The following is a 20,628-nucleotide window of genomic DNA, read 5'->3' on the forward strand; positions in this document are numbered from 1 at the left end:
GTGACCAAAGATGTGTGGTGTCATTTCTGGGTCTTCAATTATATTCCATTGATCTACATGCCTGTCTCTGCACCAATACCATCCACTTTTTATCTCTATTGCACCATAGTAGAACTTAAGGTCAGGGATAGTTATTCCCCCAGAAGTTCTCTTATTGTTGAGGACAGTTTTCCCTATCCTGGGTTTTTCGTTGTTCCAAATGAATGTGAGAATTGCTCTTGCTCTCTCTGTGAGGAATTAAGTTAGAATTTTGATGGGGATTGCATTGAATCTATCAATTGCTTTTGGTAGGATGGCCATTTTTATTATGTTAATCCTGCTGATCCATGAGCATGGGAGGTCTTTCTTCTTACATCTTCTTTGATTTCTTCCGAGACTTGAAGTTCTTGTCATACAGATCGTTCACTTGCTTGGTTACAGTCAAACGAAGGTATTTTTTTATTATTTGTGACTATTGTGAAGGGTATCATTTACCCAATTTCTTTTTCAGCCCCTTTATATTTTGAGTCTTTGAATTGAGGAAGGCTACTGATTTGTTTGAGTTAATTTTATATCCAAGCACTTTGCTGAAGTGGTTTTGCTGAAGTGAAGGAGTTCTTGGTGGAATTTTGGGATGGGGGAGTCACTCAAGTATGCCATCATATCATCTGCAAATAGTGATATTTTTAACCACTACAAAACACAGCCTGTCATTCAGTTACTAGTTCCGTATGTTTTTAAAGATTCAGCATTAGTATAGTTTTACTACAGAATATTTAAATACTTCTGGATTAAATTGGTAAGTAGCATTTCTTAGGCAATATTTTCTATGGAGTCATTTAAACTGGTGAGTGGCTAGAAGAATAGGCTTCATAAAAGATCTCTAAGGAATCAGCAAGAAAAAGAACATTTCTTACAGAGTTACTGTGAGACGCTATATTCAGTGTATCAACAACACACAGCAACATAATAACTCGAGTCTCACAGGAAAGATGGGCTTTGTTTACGTGATTTCTTTGATGATAATTTCCTGAGCAATTGTTCAGAAAAGAAAATAAACAAAACAACAAAGAAAACTTTCATCCTTCATTATGTTTGAGATTCAATGTAGTATTTAGTTTTCTTTTAAATTTCGTGCAAATGGAAATTCTGCTATGCTCACATTAAACTATTTAGATTTCATGATAAAAAAACAAGTGCTATGTGAGTGTACTTTTGGCATCTGCAGCTTTATTTAAGAACAGTTTCTAGGCTTATAATAACTACCAGATACATGATATATATAGCTGAAGAAATCGTAGACGTTTTAATTTTTATGGCTTCATTTTTCATCCACTTGTTTTTCTAGTATAAAAGATAAACAATTTCAGAAAGAGTTAAAGTAGTTGAGAATTCAGAGAATAATTTAGTACAAAATTATTACCTCTTTCTTAGTAAAATAATTGATTATTGGTCAAACTTTCTCCTTTCATATCTAAGGCTGGTTATTATATTTCATAGAAAGAATGTGAGTTTGACAACAATAACAACTTGCCTTATATGTATTTACCATGTGCTTTATGACTCAGTTTTCTCATTTGTTTGTGGATTTCACTACCACTGTCAAATTTGCTAAAGACTACATAAGATAAATATGTTACAACACATCCTTCCAAAACCACATTGCCCACAATGCTCCACTATACCTCCATTTCTGTCACCCTGTCTTTTTAGCCCATGAGTGGGGGGCTGTTACCCAGTTTCATTCCTTTTTGCACATTCTAGAGGCTGTTTGAAGTCATTTCTTGGGCATTCTTACTTAATCCCTTCAAAATGACATCATTGTAATTTATAATTATAAGCAACTTGGTTGTGCTTATGTTCAGATAAAGCCTACTCTGGCGTGTGAGGATGAGCCTCTAGCACTGCTGGGAAATGTTCCCAGTTACCCACTATATGCAACCCTAGTCTACCCTAAAGCCTGTAAGCCTAAAGTCTGTAGTTTTAACTTCACAGTGATTTACCTCATGAGAAAACATGACAAAGATGTCATTCTTCTACCCAATGTATGGTGTTCAAAATAATGGCAATACTATCCCAAAACCTACCCATCACTATCCTATGAAGGAGTAGGCACTAGTCCATCAGTCTTACTTCTAGTGAATTACTTTTTGGGGAGTATGGCTAACAATTTTGATTAAAATGTGTACCTTACTGAAAGCAATATGTAAACATGTAGCTTCACTCATGAAGTATGTCCTGTATTTATTTGAGAGAGAGAGAGAGTATGGTATGAGAGGGGATGAATAGTCAAAATCATGACTTAGTTAGACCTATTATGCCATGACCTATCACTTAATGAGATCACCAGAAAGGCTTTGCATGCAATTTTCCCCAAATCATGGTTGTGAGAGAGACCATGTACCAGGTTAGTAATTTTAAGTGATTCTTTAATCACTGTATACTTCCAAATGGGATTAGGGTACCAAGGATATGACCCAGGTAGAACGGAAATGGAAGTGTCAGAGTATCAGGGTATGCTGCTTAACTTAAAATAAAGTGTAACGCATATGTTAAACCTTCAATATTCAAACTATTTTTTAAAAAAAGTTTTGATGATCTTCAAAGAGTAAGTAATTTTCCAAACAATCCACCCATCTGTCTGTATTTTTGTCAGGCTGCTTACTCTTTTGTCTCAGTTACTTTATTCCTAGCTGGACTCTGTGTGATGTTTTAATAACAGTACATAGTCTAAGCTGGGTTTCAGTTACTCTGAATTGATACTGTCTACAAAGAACATTGCAGTGGATGAGCGCAGACTGACTAACTCAGGCTCTGCTTCTTCTCTCAGATTTTGTAGTTTTTGGCTCTCCTCTAGGATAATCCCACAACTCAGAAATCACAGTGCTGACAGAAGAAGAAATTGGAGTCCGTGCTTCCTTGAATGAACTTCTGTGCTTTTCATCTGGATAGCTTTAAATCGTGAGTGTAAACTCAGTCTGTGTTTGCAAACTCAGAGAAGTTGGTATTGGCAACTGCCAATGTTTTCCTGAGTGGGGAACTCTCAGTGTGTTTTTTTCTTTTAAGAAATCTGTATCTCAAATTCCAGACACCCCAACATTTTCTCTTTTTCCAGCCCATGGTATACTTAGGTTAAGCTCTCCCTGCCAAAAAATACTTTTTGCTTTACTCAACAGCAAAGGTCTCCTATCCTTAGATGTCCCAGAGAGGGGCAATTTTTCTTTCTCAACTTAATTTTCTTGTAGTCTTTAAGGAAGGAACTACTACTGCAGCTTATATTTATTCATATGACTATGCTGGGTTATGGATAAACCCTCCTGTCCTGTTGTTCAACTGTCTGTCTGCCTGCCCCCCCTCTCTTACACACACACACACACACACACACACACACACACACACACACACACACACACAGGAGCTGCTTTTCTCAGGAAAAATAATACATCCTAATTGTTATGATTTGCATATGCTTGGCCAAGGGAATGGCAATATTAAAAGGTATGGCCTTGTTGGAGGAAGTGGTCACTGTGGGGGTGGACTTGGAGACCCTCCTCCTAGCTGCCTGAGGATGCTCAGGCTGCTCTTGGCTTTTTTCGGGTGAAGATGTAGAACTCAGCTCCTCCAGCACCATGCCTGCCTGGATGCTGTGATGCTGCCATGCTCTTACCTTGATGGTAATGGATTGAACCTCTGAACCTGTAAGCCAGCCCCAATTAAGTGCTGTCCTTTATAAAATTTTCATCAATTATGGTTTCTGTTCACAGCAATAAAACCCTAACTAAGACATTAATGAAACCATTCAAATCTATTTGGTATTTATGATGTATTTATGTTGCAAAATATAACCTTAAATTCTTATAAATATTCAAAGAAACATTTGTATAGGTAAAAACTGGAATCTGATGCCTTTTAACAAACTGTATCTAGCACAGACAGTTGAACACTTCTTCACAACAAATGTGAATCAACAAATAAAATGACTATAACACATTCACCAAACTCAAGAAATATGCAAAAAATTAAAGTGAGGAAAGAAAAGGAAAGTCAATTCCTAAAGATCTAATTTATATATAATTTTGAAATTAAAAATAAATGGACAGTACAGTGGAGATTGTTGGGGTTCAGAATCAGGGTGAAGACAGGTAACAGAAGTAGATGAGTTTGGTTACAAGGAGACAGCACAGAGCATGTGGTAGTTTTATATTTATCAGAGTTGTGACAATGCAGCAGGCATGTGAGCAACTGTATATAGCTCACATGGCAAAACATATAAGAAACGGAAAATCTGAACAATACTAATGTTTGAACTGTCTTAGCATCTGGGTGGTGATATGATAGTGAGGTTTATAGAATGCTACCATTGGGTAAAACCAAGCAGAAGATGTGTAGAGTACATTTGTTTAACTGCACATTAGTGTACAATTAAGTGTGTAGAATACTGAGAATGTATATGAGAATATAGCATGACTGAATTTAAATGCTGTTTCAATTTAAAGCATATAATAAAAATTAATGACAAGAAAAGTTCAGAAAACACAAACTTTTTAACTATAGACTTAAGGAAGTTGTTGGGAGTACTCAAAATCTGAATATGAACTAGATTAATAGCATTTTAACAAACTGTACAGGGGTTAAAATTGTCCATGTACCTCTATAAAATAGAAAGGCCTGCTTTTCTGAAATCTTACTAAAGTGTAAGTCTGCTGTGCTTGTTTGTATGTATGCATGTATGTATTATATATGTGTATGTGTGTTTATGAATGTTTGTGAATGCATACTTGTGCATGTGTTTATACATCTGTACATCTGTGTCTATAGGTATGTGTGTCTTTTATGTATGTAACTGTGCATATATGTACCTGATGTATGTTCATCTGTTTTGGGTTATATATAGATATGTGCATCTGTGTATGCATATTTATAAACCAATGAACTAAACAAATTCTAAGAAAGATTAAACAAATGAACTAAAATGTCAAAAAATTTTTCAATTACATTAAAAATTAAAATGGTTACTATTGCCTTCCGAAATTGCCTTCTTTATTTACCTAGTATTTTTACATAAACTGAATAATATTCCACTTGCCTAAGACAATTCTGAGACTCATTCCATAACCCCCTCTTTCCTGTGTTTCTGTCTTGATAAATACAGGTATTTATGATCATTTTACTGATACATTAGTTGGTGCCAATAGTGGTATAAACAGTGTATCAAGACACAGAAATAGAGTATTCACAACTTTGGAATCTGAGGGTATCAAAGACAACAGGTATCAGCAAATTCCTAAAGCTATATGGCAAAGATCTCAATCCCAGAGCTACAGGACTCCATTTCTCGATGGCCTTTAGGGTTGACCTTCTTCATGACTTTGTGTGCTGGTGATGTGGCTTGTTAAGACTCAGTGCCATCCTCATTCTTGTGAAAGATCAGCATGTGTGTGGCATCATATAGCTCTATTTTCCGTGAAGCATCAAAAAAACAACAGCTGGCTTTCCTTTTGTCCCACTTCTATACTTTTAATTGAAATGGGCAGAACATCTTTTAAAAAAATTATCCAAGCTTTGAAGTTATAGTCTAACATGTTCTTGGTAATTTTTTTAGAAACATGTTTTTCTCATTTGTTTTTGTAAAATAAATGAATACGGCAGAAATTTCATAAATATTTAAGTTCTAGAAAATGTTTTTTTTTCCTAAAAAGCCCCTTCTTGGCCAATAGAATAAGATCTTAGAAAGTCTCAAATTATTGAAAGCTACTGATAATGTCTTGGGATCTCTGGCACAACTCAATCACAAGACTGTATCACTGAAGACACCATATACTGTGGGACTATGAGAAACCAAGGTACACTGGAACTAGAAGTTTCCTGCCTGTCAGGTAGCTTTCATCATGCTAGAAGGTGCTTTGAATACTGTTTGGGAAGGAAAGTTATCAACTGTATGAGCAAGCTATGGACCTCAGGAGCTATAATGATCATGATAACAATATATCTAGCAAGTTGTGCTTATTATTAAAATTGTGGCATCACTATTATGGCAGGAACCAGTCAGTTTTAGATCTACTAAGGCATGCTCCATAGGAATTATTTCATTCCTGGTACTATAAACCTAACCAAGAACCAGTAATTGTGGAGTTTATATGTCTCAGGTAAGAATCTACTACTGTTGTTATGCAAAGTGCAATGATGTTTAAGCTACCTTCTTAAGGTTTATACCCATAGATTAGCATCTCTCTCATCCTAAACAACAGAAGCTTCATTTGGTAGTAGGCATTGACTTATACATATGCATAATCAGTCAAAATGTAAAATATAAATGATTATGAAGTATTCAGCCATAAATGGGACCTCTACCTCATTGTGTTCTAGGCTCAAAGAATATTATGAAAGTGGAACTAGGAAAGAAAAGTAGATGACAGAGATTGAGCAGAATTTCTATGAAACAATGTCTTCTAGTCTTGACATGTCCATTGATCTCATGATCTCAATGCATTTGTGTCTACCCACAGAGTTCCTTCTCTTTATTGGCCCTTTCACCATTTTTCATGCATAATAGAACTAAGGAGGTCCTGTCAATAACTGAGGCACTTTAGGTTGTTAATAGGTACTAAGAATGGATTGTATTGGGTTATTCCATGATATAGCCACTGAAAAGTTGTCCTTGTTCCAGTAAATAAGCTCTACTCCTGAGAGGATTCATAAGTAAACTCAAGATTTCCAAAACTAAAGATAAAAGATATCAAGTTGAGAAAGAACTTGTGGGAAGAAAGGGTTCCCTGGAAGACAGAGGCAATATGACAGGGCTGAGGAGAGAAGGTTGAAAATAATCATAATTTGATAACACAAGAGATTGTCAATGAATTAGAAAACAAACCATTGTTCGACTGCTTTCTCTTTGTAAGTATGTAGCCATGAAGATCAAAGCTATTTTTAAGACTTTACTTAAAAAATATTATCAGCTAATTGTCTGATTTTATTGCTTACAAATTCAATCTTCTATAAAAAATATACAAACACAATTCAGCCAAGACCAAAAATCTATTATCCTCCAGATTTTAAAAGCATGTTGAGGCTTCGTCCAAGTCACACAAATTTCTACCATGTACCTCTAAATGGTTTAAGGTTCTTTCCACCATTAAATTTCAAAATCCCTCCAACGCTTTAGGCAGTATTCACAATAGCACATCATTTGATATCAAATTGTTTCTTGGTCCAGGCTTTTGTAATAAAATGCTATGTACCAGGTGTAGAAACACCATACATTTCTTTCTCAGACTTTCAGAGAATGAAAGTCTAAGATCAAGACATTGTCATGATAGATTTAATTCAGTGCCCCTTTCTCTGGTATGCAGGTGGTGAAGGAAATCTTTTATTCCCTATATCAGATCCCAGCAGAAAGAATTACACTTTTATAACTTAATTCTAATAACTTAGCAAATGAACTAATTTAAACTAGACCGCATTTATCATCTTATAAACATATGAGTATTGGTGCTTTGCAAGTCTGAAATCAAGGTGCCACCTAGATTGGAAATGATATAGATTACTTACGAATATATCCATTTCCAATTTTACCTCATTTGTCAGCAGGTTTATTACAATAGTAGGACTAAGGGGCAGGGCCATTCTTAGCATGTACAAAGTACTTCAACTACTTCCCTAGTTGCCACGCAACATTTTCTATAGACCTTCTCACACCCTGTGATGAGTACTATAAAATTTTATCTTGGCTCATATTTAACTGTCCATGGATACACAGTTTAAGTAAATACTCTCTTGGTATTTTCATTGGGGAAAATGTACCAAAACTTGATAGCTCTTATGTGCAATGTTCAGTTTTCAGTTTTCATGCCTCCTTACTACTGTTCTCAAGTGCATGTTTGTCCTTTTCTGTCAGGCCCAGGAGTTCCTCTATACTCATATCCTAGTAAGTGACAACCATACTTCAAACCCAGGATGATCCTAATTTGGAGCCACTATCAGCACCATACCTGAAACTTCCTTACATTATGGTAACTTTCTAGGACTTGTGCTAGAAAAACAGTATAGTTTTCAAGTCGTTGAAACAGTTAGGGCTGGGTAACTCCAGAGAGTCCTGGCAAGTAGACTGAGTCTAGGTTGCCACACACAAAACTGGGATTCTTTACATGTGTTAGCTGATGTGTTCCATCTCCCTCTGCATGAAGGAGATTTGTGCCTAAACCCATTCATTCACTTTTTTAAAAAAATCGGTATTAAATTATTTTATTTACATTCCAAAATTGTTCCCATTCATGGTCCCCCTCCCTGAGTTCTTCAAACTATCTTCACACTATCCCACTCCCCTTATCTGCCCACCCACCCCTACCTCACCCCCCCATGCCAGCATCACTGTTCCCTGGGACAGCAAGTTTCCACGGGATTAAGCACATCCTCTCCCACTGTGGCCATACAAGGCAGCCCTCTGCTACACATATGCTCAGGTCCATGAACCAGGCCATATATGCTCCTTGGAGACCACCTCCAGTAGATAGACATTGACCCCAGTTGATGCAGAGGCCAGCCATTCATCTTCAAATTTTTTAACCCAGAATTGTTTCTGTCTAAAATAAATGCAGGGACAAAACTAGAGCAGTTTCTGAAACTAGTGACCGACCCAAGGTGGGATCCATCCCATGTGAATCTGCCAAATTTGCCACTGTTTCTGAGGCTATATTGTGCAGGCAGGTAGGAGCCTGCTATGGCTGTCCTTGGAGAGATTCTACCAGGAACTGATGAAGACAAATGCAGATACTTACAGCCAACCATTGGATTGGTCAGAGACCAATAAGGAAGAGTTAGGGAAAGGAGTGAAAGAGCCAAAAGGGATTGTAACCCCGTAGGAAGAACAACAGTATCAACTAAACTGGACCCCAGAGTTCCCAGAGTCCATTCATTTTTAACTTGGCATTGCCCAACAACTAGATTCATTCTAGGTACTACAAAACCAGCCTCTACAAGGGGACTAAAAATGAATCCAAGGGGTAAACTATACTTAAACATTTAAATCTTAAGAAAACAGTCACATGTGCATTTATAGAACTCCACATTGTTCATAGAGAGAAACAAGAGGAATCCATATAAAATGTTTTGAGTCAAATTAAATTACAATGATTGGTTCATAATTATATTACCTCAAATTCTATGTTTACATAAAAGTCTAGGCAAGCATCAATCATTACTGATGATAATACACAATCCACATTTCTTCCTACCTAGGAACCAATACCCAACTTTTCCTTTAAAGTAGAATTGCTTAAGAATACTGTCTCAGCAGCTCATCAACTCAGGGGTTATGCCCCTGAAGAGTTGTCTGTCTACTCTGTCAATTTAATGAAGCTAGAAAGATATTATGATTAGACACCCAGCCTATTTGATATTATTTCTTAAGTTCAGGAAAGACAAAAAGCTCAAAACTTCTTTCTCTACCTTGTCCTAAACTTCACTTAAACCTGTCCTAGTAGGTTGTCATTTAAGTGAGTGTTCTCTTGGTATTTCCTTTGGGGAGAAGGACTGAGGCTTGATAGCTCTTGAGTGCAATACTCACTTTTCAGGCTTCATCCTGCCCACTACTGTTCTCAAGTGCATGCTTGTTCTGCTCTTCATGCTCAGGTGCTCCTCTAAACATAGTCTGTGCATCTCCATCTCACTGCAGCTTCTATAGCGTAGTGGTTATCACATTTATGGGTATGGATTCCCAGTCTTTTGCTACTGGGACATGGCACTGTCATCTATGATTTTCATACTCAAAACCAGTCAAATTTTACACACACACACACACACACATACACTTCTCATAGTTCTTTAAATTTGTTATTTTGTGTTTGGCCAAAGTTTTGATAAATGAGAACTGGATTCATCCTTCCTTTAAGAATCTCTTGCTACATTTCAACTCTTCTAGGTCAATCTCATTGAGGAAAATTGTAAAGCTGTGTTAGCATTCCATTATGAAACGACTAACACCAGAAACTGGCTATACAGAGCTGCTATCCACTTTTATTGTGATTATCTATCTCATATTGAACAATTTGCTTGTGAGGATTCCTGAGTGGTATAGTTTTCAAACTGATAGGTAATTCTAAATAATTTGTTCACTGAAAGTCTAGACACATTTAAATAAGAATTTAGAGTACACATATTCTATTGCAAACAATATATTTCCAGAATCATTATAGATCCATCTTCCCTGAACTCTTGAACACATTCATTCTCATAGGGAGAGAGTATCGATGGTAAACAGGTTGCTAGACTCCGTAGGACTTTGTTAGAGTTCATGTGGATTAAGGGTTTTGGTACACAGGCAATAGTTTTAGCTGATTTTCTCACGCATATATTTTGCAAAATGAGAGAGGACATCATATAATATTTATGACAATGATGCTATATAACTATGTATTATTAATATAATTATCAAAAGTAAGAGTTTGTGGTCAGAGAATGTGAATCATACACACCTTCATCCAAGGCACTCTCTGCTGTGGTCTCAGGAGAGAAACCTAATGAGAGAAAAAAAAGAGTACTATTAAGATTGTCCAATACCAAGACATAAAACTAAAATATGATTTAAGATTTAAGCCTCTATCCATGATCACAGTGTGTATTACCTACCTATTAACTTAAGAAGATATACCAAATTTGCCCTCAACTTGAGGTTCAAGAACCCCAAAAAAGAAACCAAGTCTCTCTCAATTTGAACCACTAAAAAACTCTATTCTTTTGTGTCTTAATCCTTTTTTTGCCTCAGAAATAACCATAGGATCAGATTCACAATTCTGTTAATTTTATGCCAATAATCATGCTTCACACTTTTCAAAGATGCTACATAAGTTTTCAGAATAGTAGGAAGAAGAAACAGGTCAAACAGATTGAATCATAATAAAAGCCTGAAAACATTTGCCCATTAAATCTAGCAGTGGGGACCAATTAAAGCTAACTGTCATTATCCTGATAGTAATGCATTAAAGTTTCTCAATGAATCTGGAATGAATACACAGATAATAGACTTGAATGTGTTTAAATGAACTTGGACACTTTAGAAATCAAAAGATGGAAATAGAACCTAATATCTTCATTTCAATTTTATTGTTCTCTTAGATTTCTAATTCCCAAATATTTTCAAAGACATACTCCATAAAGGCAGACATCCATATCTGATGACTTCCTTGGCACATGTATTGATTACAGTTGTTATAACTTCAATGACATGTATAAAGAAGAACAGAAAGCTCTTATTTTATGCATGTTTCGATGAGTTATCAATATACTAACTCTGGTGTTAAAAAAATAGAACCCGACTACTTCAGCCTTTAGAATGTAATATTTTTTGTTACCTATACCAACTGTTCAAGTGAAAATTTTACTTTGAATGAAAAAAATCACAAACATACAAACAAAAAACAATTTTCTTTTGCATTGCATGGTTTAAAAACACCTCACAAGACTTTGTTCTTAAAGGTACCTATGTGCATAACCATGTCAGCTGAATTTAAATTGTAACTAGGAGATTTTTTTTTTCGGAGCTGAGGACGGAACCCAGGGCCTTGTGCTTGCTAGGCAAGCACTCTACCACTAAGCTAAATCCTCAACCCCATAACTAGGGGATTTTATTGCAGTATAGAAATGATGCAGGTATTTCTGACACGAGAGGAAACCATGGCAGTGAGCATTCTAGATTGAGGGCAATGAAGTAAAGATAGAAATGCAAAGGCAAGTATGTGCATGTGTGTCCAGAAACATGACATGTGCACACTTACATGTACACACACACACACACACACACACACTTATACATGTGCATATACACACATATGCACATACACAGTAACTTCCGTAGGAGTTCTTTACTATGTGGGTGATAAGAGGCTTAAGTGTCATTCTCTACATAAAATTATAAGCAGAAAAAATAGTGTAGATCAAATTCCTTACTTTGTACTTAAAACTAGAATTGGATGCTTCCTGGATTTGTATTTTTGTTCCTTGTATTATTAAGCACTTTTAGTTTTACAACTTATCATTCTCCGAGACTGAGTTCTCACAGTGCATTGTTTGTAAATGTTAAATTAATTGTCAAAAATAAATTGTTTCAGAATAATTAATTCTGCTCCATTTTTGTCCCTGCATTTCCTTTAGACAAGAAAAATTCTATGTCAAAAATTTTGAATATAGGTGCTTAGCCCCATAAGTGGGAATCATGTCTATCTACTGGAGGTTGACTCTAGGTTCCATCTTCCCAAGCAGGATGAGGTGGAAGTTGGAAGGTGGGTGGGGGGAGCATGCTCTAGATACAGAAGGGAGGGCAGATGTGGTGAAGAACTCATGGAGGGGGATCAGAAATGGCAGCAAAATTTTGGAATGTAAATAAATAAAATAGCTAAGATAGATAGATAGATAGATAGATAGATAGATAGATAGATAGATAGATAGATAGAGAGATGATAGATAGATAGATAGATAGATAGATAGATAGATAGATAGATAGATAGATAGATAGAGATGATAGATAGATAGATAGATAGATAGATAGATAGATAGATAGATAGATAGATAGATAGATAGATAGATAGACAGACAGACAGACACCCAGCCAGCTGAAAATCATTTGTGGGTCACAAGAAGTGGTGGAAAATTGTGCCATCTCTGAAAAACCATGAAATGTTAATAATCTGAGACAATCTCTCACAACTATTCTGTAATTCAGATTTCCTGATGTACCTAACTCCCCATGTAGCTACTCTGCTTTTCCTTTTCAGTGTGACCTTTCTCTTTGTTACTCTTATTTCTGGTATGTACAAAATGCCAGAGGAACACATGCACAGGAGGCAAACTTCTGCTTTAGAGAAAGTGAGTAAAAAGGCTGTGCTTTCCCCTTTCTTAGTTGGAATGAAGTTTTGAAATGGAACTCAGTGGACATAATTCTAGGTTCAGTGTAACTATGGTCTGGCATGACCAGAGGAACAGAAAATCCCTTTAAATGACAGAGGTATACTTAATATTCTCCAAGGTCAAAAAGACACAAAACCACAAGAGTCTAATGCTCATGACTGTGGGAATGAGACAGTAGGATTTTATAAAACTTTATGGTTAGCATCACTATCAGGCTAAATGAATTACCGTGGAAGAACATGGCACCACAATGTCAGATCTGAGCTTTGGAAGGAAGTATTGAATCTGCCTTTAAATATGTCTGTTTGGTCCCTGTAGGAGTTACCACATAAGAAATTGTACTTAAGATGGCTGGTTGCTTAAAATGATTTGAATATGTTAATATTAAGCCTATCTCTGTCATTTAAAGAGATTTTCTGTTTTTCCATATGAAACTGAATTGGTCTTTCCATGTGTGTGTTGGAAACTTGATGGGAGTTACACTGAATCTGTAGATTGCTTTTGGTAAGATGGCCATTTTTACTATGTTAATCCTACTAATACATGAGCATGGAAGGCCTTTCCATCATTTGAGGTCTTCTTCAATTTTTTTTCATGGTAAATAGATCTTTCACTTGCTTGGTATGAGTTACACCAAGATATGGGTCTTGAATTCCTGATCTCTCCAATACGTTAACATGAAGGGGTGTTGTATTTTATATCTGTCCAAATGAACTGCAGGGACAAAAATCAAGAAGAGACTGAGGGAAAGGTGGTCCAGTGACAGAATAAACTGGGGATCTATATCATGGGGAGACACCGAAGCCTGACACTACTATTGATGCTATGGTGTGCTTACAGACAGGAGCTTATCATGGCTGTCCTCTGAGAGGTCTGATTAGCAGCTGACTAAGACAGCCTCAGATACTTACACCCAACCATAGGACTGAAGTCAGGGTTCCCAATGGTTTAATTAGGGGAATGACAGAAGCAGAAGAAGAGGGTGACCCCATAGGAAGACCAGCAGTCTCAACTAACCGGGACCCCTGTGATCTCTCAGAAACTGACCCACCAACAAGGCAGCAAGCATATTTAGAAGTCTTCTGAAGCCTCCTGACACACATATAGCAGAGTACTGCCTAGTTTGGCCTCAGTAGGAGAAGATTTACTTAATCCTTGACAACATTTACTCAATCCTTGTCCCAGGGAGGGGAGGGACCTGGTGGTGAGGAAGCATCCCATTGGAGACAGAGAGGAGGAGGAATGGGATGAGGAACTGTGGAAAAGAGACTGGGAGGAGGGGACAAAGGCTGGATTGTTAATAAAAAATCAATTTTACTAAAATATAATTATACTAAAGTCTGGTGTTTGCGATAGGTAGATAAATCAGTGATAGGAACATTTTATATTAAGAAGGAGAACACCATGGTTTTTTTGTTGTTATTTGGTTGGTTGGATTTTTAAGATCAGTTGAATTGAACTGAAGACAAGCTAAAGTTTGGTGAGTAAAAGTCTTCAAAATAAATGAGCAAAATAATGACAAAGAAGGCAAAGACTGAATAGATACATCACACCTTAAGAATATGTCCATATGTCAACCCTGAAATGCAGATACTTGAAAACTGATTGTTGGTTTTGGGGGTTGATTCTGGGGGTATCAGAGATGTTATTCTACCTAGTGACTCTCTTCTAAGGCTGATTTTTCTTCTCCTTCCCCCTCGACATTTACCAACTTCTGGAGATCATTTTACTTTTCACTTAACTCGGAGTAAGTTATAATTGGTATATAGTAGAGTAATAGGGGACCTATAAAAATATCTACAATAAATTTTGTGATCAAGAAAGAGGTATTCATTTCAAAATATTATGTGTGGTAGTTAAGAGGCCCTGGATCCTAAAGGTATGTGGCGGCAGCTTCATTCTCAGCCAGGTTTTGATAAACTTTCCAAAGTTGTTAGAGCCCTTCAGGTGTTTACCCTGTATCTTCCCTGGGCAAGTATCTGGACAGGATGTTTGAGCTATTAATCTACTTCAGAATGAATTATATGACTCCTCCTTGATATTCACCTTGACAGTTCCACTCTGTCTGTCCAAAATCCTGTTGGTAATGTTGCTGTTATCTTTTCCAGATTTTTCAGTATCAGGAAATATTTTATACTGTTATATGGTCTTAATTTTATTATTTGATATATATTTAATAAATAAAATATATTTTATAATATATTTATATTAAATATTTTGTTTGCTTTTAGATATATATCTGAAATCAGATCCTGGGACAAGTGACTGAGGTGCATATTCTACATGTCAAAACAGACCTGACTCCCATGTCCACCCAGCATCTCTCAGCCCCTACCTAGCATACCCTGGTTTTGCTCTATATAATCCAAATATTATGGACTCCCCTTGCTCTCTTTCTGTTCTTCTCATTCTCTTCTCTATGTAGGAGTGCCCTTTTTCTCTTTTTCTTCCCCCTCACCCGATGGTAACTTCTCTGACCTAGGTTATTGGAGCCAGTGAACTTGTATAATAAGTGGCTTCCTCATAAACATTCCTATATATTTTAAACTGATTTAACTAGCTCATTTCAAGGGTAGTGAAATAATTTACCATATATAATTCAAATACTTGCATTGCATTTAAAATAACAAAGAGCATGCCATTTCCTTTGTCATAACTAGAATTATTTTTAATCTGTACATGTGTTTGTCTTTATATTCAGGGTATACATATGTCACAACATGACTGTGGAGATCAGAGGTCAATCTGAGCTGTAGGTCCTTACCTTTTACCTTAAGTGAATTTTTTTTGATAATTAATAGAGTACACCAGGCTGACTGGCTTGTAAACATCTAAAGACTCTCTTGTTGCAGATATCATCACTGAAACTCTGGGATTGCAGACACATGCTTCTGTGTCTAGCTTTATACATGTTCTGTAAATCTCAACTCATATCCTCAAGCTTGTCTGAGAAACATTCTACCCAATGAATCACTTCTCCAGTACATACGTAGATACTTTATAACATTAATCGAATGATAACAAAAATTTAAGGAATGTAAAATAACCAGCAAATTGTAGCTCAAAACTATAATCCTACAATTTGAAAGGTGGAGGCAGAGAAGGCACAAATCCAGAATCATCCTAGGCTACAAAGAAAGACCCACTTTCAAAGAATAACTTCCTCATTTTAGTTTGTTCCTAAATTAGAGATTAATTACTATTAATAAGACTAATACATACTTCCACCTATGTTTGTATAAAGGCATGATACATAGAAGAGTTGAACTAAACTCATCCTTGAACACTAGAACTGTTACTATTTCATGGAAATACAAGCAAAATTTTGCTCTATTCTTGCGTTTATATGAGAATGTCTCACTATTATCATAGAGCTCAAAGAACTTAATATGTGAAATATCACTACTTTAATATTGATTTATGAATATTTCCCACTTTTGGAAAAAGCAGAAACAAACAAACAAACAACAGCAACGACCCAGTAACAGCTTGCCATAGAGGAGTTTGCTGCTTGTTTTCAAGCATCTTCTGTGCAGAGGCCAAATATCTGAGAAGGCACAGGTAAGTTCCTGACCACAATTAATTACAGATGCATTTCTACAACTAAAACAGTAAGTAAGAGGAAGCAGGAGGGAGAGGGGATATGGGATATTTTAAGACAGATCTTTAAAAAACCATTGAGGTGAAAATGCCATTATTAGGTTGAAACAAATTCAGATGTGACCAGTATCCTTTTTTTTTTTTTACTGGTTATTTTATTTACATTTTAAATGTAATCCCCCTTCCCTGTTTCCCCTCTACAAATCCTCTCCCCTCTCATCCTTCCTCTCTCCCATTCCCTTTATGAGAGTGCTCTACCACCTGCCTACCCACACCCCTGCCTCAGTGCCCTAGCATTCCCTTCCCCTGGGTCACTCATTGAGCCTCCACAGGACTGAGGGCCTTCCCTCCCCAAAATGCCAGATAAGGCAATCACATGCAGCTGGAGCCATGGCTCCCTCCATGTGTAGTATTTGGTTGGTGCTTTAGTCCCTGGGAGCTTTGGGGAGTGGTCTTTGTTGGTATTGTTGTTCTTCCTATGGGGTTGCAAACCCCCTCAGCTCCTTATACTTGGCCCTTGGTGAACATATGTGCTTCTTCATAAAGGACATTGATCTTGAAGAATTACTGAGTCAGAGTGTGCATATGTGTGACCAGTATCCTTAAAGCGGTTAGACCAGAGAAACAGTTGGTGACAGGAAGGGGTTCTGTTGCTATTGTTACTGTGGTTAGAAAGATGGCAGTAAAGTCAGAAATGGTCAAGTATAGATTGCAAGCCCATAGGTCCCCTAAATGCCTCCTATGTCTGTCCTACAGTGAGACCTAATAAAAAGATGAATTACCAATTGTCCACCACAGTAAACTCACCAGTTCACTGCAAAATACACTTTTATCATAATGATAAATGATCTGATTCCTAGCAAACATGCTTGAAATTTAGTCAAGACTTTTATTCTAATAGCTTTACTATTATATGTCCATATAATTCATATGTACATGTTACACTGATGTTTAATGTTGTTATTGAAGTGTCAGGATTTTGAATTATCTCACAAGCATCTAGAAAGCCTATGAGGGATTATGTAGCCTCTGGGCATGCTGTGAGGGATTAATTTAATTGAGTTAGGTGGAATAATTTCTTGGCTTTGGTCTTAGACTGTATGCAAAGAAGGAAGTGAGCTGAAAACTAGAGTTCATGGCTTTCTGCTCTTAGATATTTAATGCAATGAGAACACCACATCATACCCTACTCCTGAGACCTCCTCACCATTATGAACTGTAACCTTGAACTGTGAGCTAAAACAAGCCCTTTCACACTTAAGTTGCTCTTGCCATTAGATTATTATATCATTTTATTTTATCACAATGCTTTAAAATGCGTCAAGACAACAACATATCTATTCGATCTCCAATGTTGTATATGAATGCAATATGGAATTCCTTATTATCTGTTTCATTTATATATTTATTTTTAACACACTGGTCACACACTTTTACAGAATGGTTAAGAGTTATTTGCAGCTTTCTTTTAAAAGGAAATGTCTATTATCATATTTATTTTAAAAATTGTAGACCAAAATTAATACTTGCATTTTCCAAATGTATTAGAAATATGCCACACAGACACTTTTATTAGCATATCACTGGGCCCCTTCTGGGAATTTTTTTCTAGGTCATACTATATTTCCCTGTTAAAACTATGAGAAGATCATAGGGCAGGCAGGAGAGTTCTATACCACATCATTTAAAACCCAACTCTTTAAAACAAGTTTCACCATATTTTAGAGGAACTTGTATTCAATTTAATTTCCCTGTTGAATCATAGTTCATTTTCAAGATTGAGCAAACCACTTTACTGACTACTATCAGTTTGTACACAGTGGATGATGTGAATTTAAAATAACAAATGCATGGATTTTATAGAGCTTCTTTGCACATGCTTGTGATAAAACCACACGTGTATATAAATATAAAGACTTCATAACAATCCCCAGATCATCAACTGCAACATATTTTTAGTTGGTGATGATATATAATAACAAGTAAACACTTAAAGAATCAAAACATGTATTCATTAATTGTATTTTAAAGGCAATCGAAAATCGAAATAGATTGTTATTATGAGTCAAGATATGTTCCCCAAAAGCATTTGTCCTACATCTCTGTACCTCTGAATGTAGGTACTGTCAGAGTTGGGGTCCATAAGAAGCTACTTAAATTAAATGATGTCATACCTGGGACCTAATATAATGTGACTGTCACTTTGAAAAAAAAAAGGTTAGGACACAAACACAAGGATTGCACAGAAGATGACCATCAAAAAAGATCACTACCCCTTTTTAGGTGTGGGTTTATTTTGGTTGTGATAAGGACTGAACTAGGATATCAAATATATTCCCACTTTTCCAGTCCTCTAGCTGATAGTTTTAATTTGAACCAAATAAAAATGGATGTCTGTTGATTGCTCCACCTGGAGTAATGAACTTTCTTGTAACTATGTCACAATGCCAATACAGTTGATGATTCCCATCCTTAGAGCCTACTTGTCCTTACAGCCAGATGTAACAAGTAAATGTTACCTTCTCTGTTTCCCATCATCTCCCTCTTCCACGTTCTTTTTCATAAACCCTGTGCATTTAATCATCCATGGATTCATGGGACTGCCCATCAATGGACATGTTCTTCCCTTTTCTACATTCCACAAGTCCCCTGAAAGCAGACCTAAAGAGTCTATCACAAATATCTTAACTGCAAAGGTTCTTCATGGCTTTGTTCTTTGTCTATGACAGTAAATACCTTTTAAAACTTAATTATTTTTCAATTGTTGAGATTATAATTGTATCATTTTCCTCTGTTCTTTCCCCCTCTATAGTTTCTCATACATACTCTCTTGCTCTCTTTTAATCTCATCACCTCTTTGTCTTGAGCTACTGGTGTGCATGTGTCTGTGTGTGCTCCTAAGTTTATAAATACAAGTTGCTCACTCCTAAATAAATAACTACAATCAACTGAGTCCTATAGTATTGAGTGTGTGTGTGTGTGTGTGTGTGTGTGTGTGTGTGTGTGTGTGTACTCTTCCAGGGGAACACTATTTCTCCATCTCTCAACATTCCTCAGTTTCCTATAGTTTGTTGTCTATGGTTTGAACTTTGTCCCATTCACATTAGCACTGTCTAATTGTGTTGTTCCTGTTCAGGTCATTTTTACACGGCTATATCGGTGAGACTTGATGGGTATAGTTTCTAACGTTTATAGGATTCATAATCTGATAGCTAACTTCCTGTTCCTGTGACTTTCAAACTCTTTCAGCCTCCTATTCAGCACACCTTTTTAATATACTGACTCTAGTCATTAAAATGCTAGAGGAAATTACCATCTTGACTGGCAGTATAGTTTGGAAAATATTTGCTAGCATGTTTCAATATCTGAAAAAAATTCACCCTTTTATCCAGCTGTTTACCTTGTACGTGTTATTCAAAAGGAACAGTCACAAACATTTATATACCTAGATAATCCACACAGTACTTTACTAGATTGCTCCTCCAGACATAAGCCAGCTAAAAGTCTCAGACTGAGATGATCTCATGGAACAAAGAAAATAAGTTTTGTATGTGTATATGAGGGTGAATAAACATTGTCCCTCCAAAAAATTTATCCAATGTGGATGTTTAGTGATGCTACTGTTGTGAGTGAAGATATAAAAGGTCTCCAATATATGAAGCTAAAGATAAAAATCAAGTAACTCCTTTGAAACTCTCACCATATTTTCCTATATATCTCTATACTTGCCTCAAACTTGCAATGTATATTTATGATGTGTGTGTGTGTGTGTGTGTGTGTGTGTGTATGGGCGGGAGAGAGAGAGAGAGAGAGAGAGAGAGAGAGAGAGAGAGAGAGAGAGAGAGTTAGAGAGTTCTTACTCCTTTAATCTTTATCAACTTTATTTATTTAAGCAGGGTCTCTACCTGACCCAAGAGCTCATTGAGTTCACTAGCTTAGCTAGTCAGCTTGCCCTGGGGATCCCACAAGCTGGTTTTCAGTGGGTCCTGGATATCTAAGCCCCAGGCTTCATGTTTACATGACAAGAACTGTATGCACTGAAAAATGTCCCAGTCCCCAAAGTCCTCTTTCACAAGTGGGAGAGTAAAACATCCTATTTTCTACATAGACAGTTTCTACATATGAATGTTTTTTGGTTTTTGATTTGTTTTG

At 36.4% G+C, this 20,628-nt stretch overlaps 1 protein-coding gene across 44 annotated transcripts in view; it reads right to left on the reverse strand.

Moving 5' to 3' along the window:
• Ptprd (protein tyrosine phosphatase, receptor type, D) overlaps positions 1-20,628 on the reverse strand; it is a 2,322,278-nt gene that overhangs the window by 1,469,420 nt on the left and 832,230 nt on the right. For all 44 annotated transcript variants that reach the window (XM_063288539.1, XM_063288540.1, XM_039111462.2 and 41 more), the window contains one exon: positions 10,449-10,490. The gene's annotated coding sequence lies outside the window, so the exon portion shown is untranslated. The remainder of the gene's footprint in view (positions 1-10,448; positions 10,491-20,628) is intronic.

The sequence above is a fragment of the Rattus norvegicus genome, chromosome 5 (genome assembly GCF_036323735.1).
Source record: "Rattus norvegicus strain BN/NHsdMcwi chromosome 5, GRCr8, whole genome shotgun sequence".
NCBI lineage: Eukaryota > Metazoa > Chordata > Mammalia > Rodentia > Muridae > Rattus > Rattus norvegicus.